The sequence below is a fragment of the Branchiostoma belcheri genome, unplaced genomic scaffold (assembly GCF_001625305.1).
Source record: "Branchiostoma belcheri isolate BF01 breed outbred unplaced genomic scaffold, Haploidv18h27 scaffold5, whole genome shotgun sequence".
In the NCBI taxonomy this organism is placed as follows: domain Eukaryota; kingdom Metazoa; phylum Chordata; class Leptocardii; order Amphioxiformes; family Branchiostomatidae; genus Branchiostoma; species Branchiostoma belcheri.
In genome coordinates, this window is record NW_017804131.1 from 8,111,668 (window position 1) to 8,118,602 (window position 6,935).

Consider the following 6,935-nt stretch of genomic DNA (forward strand, 5'->3'; position numbering starts at 1 on the left):
ACTTTACTACAACGTTTACATTAGCATAAGTCAAATCCAAGTCACCAAGGTGGCCAATTATCTGAGTCAAATATCGTCACCACATTCACTCAACCATCAGCTACTAGTATTCCCATATTCACCCCTGACTAGCTTTAAAAAAAGAATTTTTTTTCTTTTCTTTACTCCTAGATTTCTATGGGGCAGTTTAAGTACGAATATTAAGCGTGAAACGTCTTTTATCTTTGACATTACTTTTTGCCTACTGATTTCTGTCACTTTTTTGTTGAAGACTGTTACTCTATTTCAGAAATCCTCATCTCAATAAACATGAACCCACTGATCCCACGATTTTTAAGTTTACATGGTTTTCGCCAATCCTTAGCTTTGTAATAGAAACCATTGGGGTTTAAAGAGTCGCATCTGCGAAGCCAAAATCCCCCATTTTGTGTAGGTAGCAGGAATCCTTTGGGCCGAATTTCCAATCTGCACACCGATCTTGATTGAACGTAGCTCCATTTTGATCTAACAGATAACGACTACCAGTCCCTCTGCGTGAACCCAAATGCAGCTTGTACTTTGCTTCTTTGTTTTCCACACGGAAACTGTCATAATTATAAAAATGTCCACCAGTATTTCGTCCAAACTTCTTCAAGTACATTTGTAGTTTGTACCTGCCTTGGTTGGTCAGTAAATGGATGTTGTTGTTCCCGAGCCAGAACTCTCCCGTCAGGGTCCTGAACCCCCGACTGTAGTCCTCCAATGTCCGCTTGTAGAAGTCCACCGACCCGTCCTGTCGCCGCTGGATGACGGTCCAGGCCCGGCCGGCCTCCACACGGCAGTACACGCGGAGAGGGGCGCTGGTTCCGCCGGCCGGGGAAAGGGGGTATATCGTGTACACCCCAGAAGCAATCGGACCTAAAGGGCCCCGGTTGATTCGCTCACAGTCTGAAAATTACAGCAAAAATACCATGTCATAATTACAAAACTAGAAAGGTAACATTTGAAAAACAAATGCATAATGTTTACCTTTGCCTCTGTTAGTCCTCAAACACATTTACATAAATGTGCAAGTCAGTCTAAATCCATCCTGCTATAAAATTGCAACATGATGGAACCCAACATGCACTCTTTACCACGGTAATAGACGTTAGGTTTAGGTCATTGACCTTATTGCTTTGGAGAAGAAGAAGAAACAGAGCAAAAACAATATATTTTACTTCAGTAAACATGTTTAATTCCTACATGGGGTGGCTTTTTACTCAGTAAGAAAAACAAAAATAAAGAAATTACATGACCAAGTACCTGCATATTTCGCTGGCTTGTGTGTGCCTCGAACGGTTTTTAGTGTCTTCAGATCACCAAGGCCTGTTGGGCTAGCCTTAGTAGCGGTGCCAATGGCTAGTACGATTGAAAAAAAAAATTAAAACTCTTGTTAAACAGATTTCAAACAGTGCTTGCACTTAAACATTCTGTTTCACTGCCCTGGTTCCAAACCTTCGTACAAAAATCAATGAACATAATTACGAAATCTTACTATTTTTGATGGATATTGTTGCTGTCACAGCACCGTTGGTGTACTCATCTTGGTCGGTGTTATTTGTGTCGAGGAACATCATTGGGCGGGAGGACGTGGAAGATACAGAAAGAATGTTTATAATATCGAAATGTTATGATCTTGGTAACATGCCATTTCCAAAATACATGATACTTCTGGACCCATTTTAATTACAAGACTTAGAAGGCTAACATTCGCAAAGCAAATACATAATGTTTAACATCGAATCTGTTAATTCTTACTCAAACGCATTTATATAATTGTGCAGAGAGTCTAAATCCCTCCTGTTATAAAATTGCAACATGGTGTAACACAACATGCACAATTTACCATTGTGATAGACAGGTTCAGGTCATTGACCTTATTGCTTTGGAAAAGAAGAAGAAATAGAGCAAAAACAATATATTTTACTTCAGTAAACATGTTTAATTTATATATGGGGCGGCTTTTTACTTTGTAAGAAAAACATAAGTAAAGAAATGACATGACCAAGTACCTGCATACTTCGCTGGCTTGGGTGTGTCTTGTACGGTTTTTAGTGTCTTCAGATGACCAAGGCCTGTTGAGCTAGCCTTAGTAGCGGTACCAATAGCTAGTACGATTGAAAAAAATTAAAACTCTTGTAAAACAGATGTCACATTTTTAAATAATTTCCGGGTAAAGCAAATGTCTTCAAAACAAATATTCCACAAAGTGCTTGCACTTAAACTTTCTGTTACACCACCCTCGTACCAAAACGGGGTACAACCGTCAATGAACACAAAATCTTACTATTTTTGATGGATATTGTTTCTGTCACAGCACCGTTGGTGTACTCATCTTGGTCGGTGCCAGTTGTGTCGAGGTACATCATTGGGCGGGAGGACGTGGAAGATACAGAAAGAATGTTTATGATATGGAAATGTTACGACCTTGGCAACATGCCATTTCCATAATACACGATACTTCTGGACCAGAATTTTCACTTAGTCTCCAGTTTGATGTCATTAATGTACGAAAGATGGGTTTTGTCAATAATACAGGTATTTCTGATATTTTAAAGAAGAAGGAAAAAAAAGGAAAGAAAGAAAGATAGTGGGATAGATAGATAGATAGATAGATTGATGGATAGATAGATAGATAGATAGATAGATAGAAAGAAAAAATTATTTAGGAAACCCCACATTTTGTGGAGTTATCCCTGCATAACTATAATTTTGTACCAGATAGATCTGATAAGTGAATCCATAAGCGGTTGCCTACTAGTAGATACAGCAACGATAAATTGCAGGTATGTCTGATAATGGTTGCCTAAAACCATAAAATGACAACGTAAGCTATAATTACACGTTTACTATCAATGAAAAATAATTTACTACTTTTCACGCATAGTTTTTGATATACCATCGTCTTAGGGAAGGGGGGCTACGGGTCGATCTTTCCGGCACTTGGGATTTGGCACTCCCAGCCCCGAGAACAGACAACACTTAAGCTCCTGTTCTGTATAACAGGAGCTTTCAGACTAATTTGCATCATCTTGTCTTGACTTGTCTGACTTTTGTTCCTTTTACGACTTCCAAAAAAATTGTCTTCACTTTATTTGCATATCAATCAATAAGTTGTGCTTATAAACCTGTTTTCCCCTCTGGTCTCTCAGTCACTGACGAAAGCTAGTGGATACTAGCTGAGACGTCAGACGTTTCCAAAAGCATATCCAGTTGCTTGAGTAACTGCTTTTTGGCGTATCGTCTTACCGTTTGGGCTGTTGGTAACGGATGGCAATGTGACACATTCTGGCAGTGTTGATGACGATGTTGATTTCCCTTCGTTAAAAAAGCCAATGGCATCGCTGGTCTGTAATAGATTGTTAATGCATAGGCTTGCCATTTCTTTGGTGACATTATATCCTCCCTCCCATTGGACAAGCCTATAGAACTCATAAAAACACAACCAATAATTCACGGACTCACACGCAGAGACCCAAATACACACATATATAAGCACACAAGTACAAAAGCACATCAACACACAGATAGAAATAAATGGAGACGCAAACACATGCACATGCCCATGCACACACACAAACACACTAAAAGACTGCAAAACACGCTAATAAACAAACACGCATGCCCGCACGCATATGCTCTCTCTCTCTCTCTCTCTCTCTCACACACACACACACACACATACACATACACACACACACACACAACAAGAAATGATAATAATTCATTTACCAATACAATATTATAGATATAGATTGATAGATAAAACATACACTGGCAACTACAAAACGGGACATTAGCTTACCTCTTGAACATCAAACACGGTGTTGTAGAAATATAACCCGGCAAATACCCCCCCGAGTGCAAAGAACACCAACACTGCAACTGCTTTTGCAGCATTGGCCATTCGGTGATATGAACAGTCTGAAAAAGGACTCTTCATAGTAACTATAAAACATTGAGCTGATGTAAAAAAACGCATAAGGAAGGAATAAGAGACTAACATTCTAAAAAGATTTGGCTTGGTTAGATTACAGCTTGAAGAATATTCAAACAACAAAGGAAAATTCGGATGATTTTACATGAACGCAAAAAGTAATTGTTTTTATCATTGTCTTCTTCTTCTCCAAACCAATATGGTCAATGACCTGAACCAGACGTCTGTCACCATGGTAACTTGTGTTGTGTTACACCACGTTGCCATTTTATAGCAGGATGGATTTAACCCTACCTAGACCGGGCTTTTTTTGACATGGGGGGACCTCGCGAACGGTATGTCGTATGACCACCAAATTTTCAGAGAATGGTGTACTAGTGAAAATTTATCATATCTACAATTTTATGTCGTTATGACGTAATATGACCTCATTTTGACGTCATTAATGTGATTTTATTGGCCAAAACCGTCTAAATAGGTTTTTCCCTGAAAACTAAATGGTATTCAACATAACTGTACCAAAAGTGTTTATGACAGAATATTATGTTGTACTAAGTCTTATGTTGCCCATAGCAACACCGGTAACGTCATAAGATGACGTCATGCATATCTTGGATCATCAATCTTGAATTTTCAAAAATAGTTTTTTTTTCATAATAAAGCCTAAAATACATTGTAAACATACTAAAGACCTTCATTTAAACCTTTTTTGGAAAAAGAAATGGAAGTATTGATGAAATTTTAATGAAAATAACCTGTAAATACCTGTTCTCATGATATGGTCCGCCATCTTGGATTTTGGCCAATGACGTCATCAAATTAGCATAAATTATGCATATTTAATGACAAAATTTACATAAAATTATATGGGATGCTATTAATATTAGAAACCATGAGTAACTTGACATAAAACTCATAAAATTCTATTGTTGAAACAGAAAGTACTAAATTTAGCAAAAAATGCCTGTCAGAAACCCGTTGCCATGGCAACACAAAAAATTCTTATCTTATTCCAATGATAGAGAATTGTTGCCAACAATTTTAGCCCCCCCCCCGGTCTAGGTAGGGTTAAATTCCCGTCTGACCATATATATAAATGTGAGATGATTCTTGAGATGAGTAAGAATTAACAGAGCAGATCATATGCGAAGGTAAACATTATGCATTTGATTTGCAAATGTTACCTTTCGTGTCATTAATTAGATTTCACATGCAGATGTTTCGGAAGTACATCTACCATACATCTTCTTTAAATTGCATTTAAAAAATATTTTGAGATGTGGACACGTCTTACCGAAGGCTGGTCGTTGTGGAATGTTGGGTACGTACATCGGGTTTGGTACCAAGCCAGTTTGCTTTCTTATCTGATTCTGAGGACGCGTATTTGAAGTAGGATCTGGAGGACCTTGGCGTAGGTTGCTGGGATTGCTATCATCAGGGAAACTTGAAGAGATGCCGACACCGTTTTCAGAGATACATGTAGCTGTGACTGTGTATGTCGGGTTTGGGCACAAGTATGTCGTAGCGTATGGCTCTATATCGGGATCATTAGCAGCGATGCGACTTGTTGCCGGTAAGTTGTTGCCATTGTCTTCACTTATGCTACGTGTTGGTGTAGATGTCTCGTGGCAGGGATTGGTGTTATTGGTAGATAGGCCAACGTTCGGGTTTTGTATCGGATGAGGGTCACCAGCGAGTGGTGTGTGTATCGACTGAGGGTCTTCAGCGAGCGGTGTGTGTATTGACTGAGGGTCTCCAGCGAGTGGTATGTGTATCAGATGAGGGTCACCAGCGAGTGGTGTGTGTATCGGATAAGGGTCACCAGCGAGTGCCGTGTGTATCGGATAAGGGTCACCAGCGAGTGGTGTGTGTATTGACTGAGGGTCTCCAGCGAGTGGTGTGTGTATCGGATAAGGATCTCCAGCGAGTGGCTTGTGTATCGACTGAGGGTCTCCAGCGAGTGGTGTGTGTATCGGATAAGGATCTCCAGCGAGTGGCTTGTGTATCGACTGAGGGTCACCAGCGAGTGGTGTGTGTATCGACTGAGGGTCACCAGCGAGTGGTGTGTGTATTGACTGAGGGTCACCAGCGAGTGGTGTGTGTATCGGCTGAGGGTCTCCAGCGAGTGGTGTGTGTCTTGACTGAGGGTCACCAGCGAGTGGTGTGTGTATCGGCTGAGGGCCTTGTGCGAGTGGTGTGTGTATTGACTGAGGGTCACCAACGAGTGGTGTGTATATTGACTGAGGGTCACGTGTGAGTGGTGTGTACATCGACTGAGGGCCTTGTGTGAGTGGTGTGTACATCGATTGAAGGCAACTGATGTTAGAATAAGCGTTGAGGTCACTTGGTGCGTATATGGGATTAGTGGCTTGGACCCCATTTAGGTTATTTGGATTTCTGGAAATATGCGCGTCCATAGACTCATAATGAGTGTCGTCATTATTTGTAGTGTGGATGCAGGCATTTTTGTCCGTTTCTGCCTGCACTAAGGCACTTCCGGCAGCCGCACCTTCATGTGTCGAGCTCATGTTGTTGACGGCGACATCGAAAACCTTTGGTGGGACGTCTGAGTCGTGGTCTTCAGCCATGGTCAGTCCTCCTGTTGGATGGTTGGTTATATGTAACACCTGTGTCCATAATATCACCATAGTCCATAATATCGCCACCTTGAGAAAAAGTGTGCTTAAAGATATTTTAACATACACTAGGTATGTACATTTGATATGTGAAGGAGTGCATACCAAAAGTATGCTGCATTAATTAAGCACACTATTTTTCAAGGTGGCGATATTATGGACCCTGGTGACATTATGGACACGTATGTTAAGTCCTGCTTAATACCAACAAAATGATCCTGTCTATCACAATTAGCAGTTCAACCAATGAGAGAATGCCATTTAGCAATTCAGCCAATGGGAGGGTGACATCATGCTCAGGGAATATTTGCATTAAATAGGCGTTTGATGGACATGGGTGG

At 40.5% G+C, this 6,935-nt stretch overlaps 1 pseudogene; it reads right to left on the bottom strand.

The window, feature by feature from the left end:
* Positions 1-275: 275 nt before the first annotated feature.
* On the bottom strand, positions 276-6,546 carry LOC109479744 (annotated as a pseudogene).
* Between the last annotated feature and the right edge of the window lie 389 nt (positions 6,547-6,935).